We start from the raw sequence: 419 nt of genomic DNA, 5'->3' as shown, positions 1-419 counted from the left end.
ATACTTCATACATTCCATGTTCCGATTTTCAATGTAAATTTACAGTTGTTTCTCTTCATTTTGAGTTGTGCTCCATCAGCAAATTAAGGTCCCATGGGTTTTTCTCCCACAGGCTTTATTCCATTCCTGTCATCACTGTCAACTATACTTTGAGGTGGCATCTCTTCCCCAGTCACATTTTGAGTGCCTTCCAACCTGAGGGGCTCATTTTCTGGCACTATATCTGACAGTGTTTCTCTGCTATTCAAAAGGTTTTCAGTGACTAAATATTCTGAAGTAGTTTGTCACTCTTTCTTCCTAGTCTGTCTTTGTCTGGAAGCTCAACTGAAACCTGTCCTCCATGGGTGGCCCTGCTTGTATTTAAAATACCTGGGCATAGCTTTCAGAATCACAGCAACTCACAATCCACCACAGTACAA

The sequence above is a fragment of the Chrysochloris asiatica genome, unplaced genomic scaffold (genome assembly GCF_000296735.1).
Source record: "Chrysochloris asiatica unplaced genomic scaffold, ChrAsi1.0 scaffold00205, whole genome shotgun sequence".
Lineage (NCBI taxonomy): Eukaryota > Metazoa > Chordata > Mammalia > Afrosoricida > Chrysochloridae > Chrysochloris > Chrysochloris asiatica.
Note: the sequence above shows the minus strand (reverse complement) of the source record.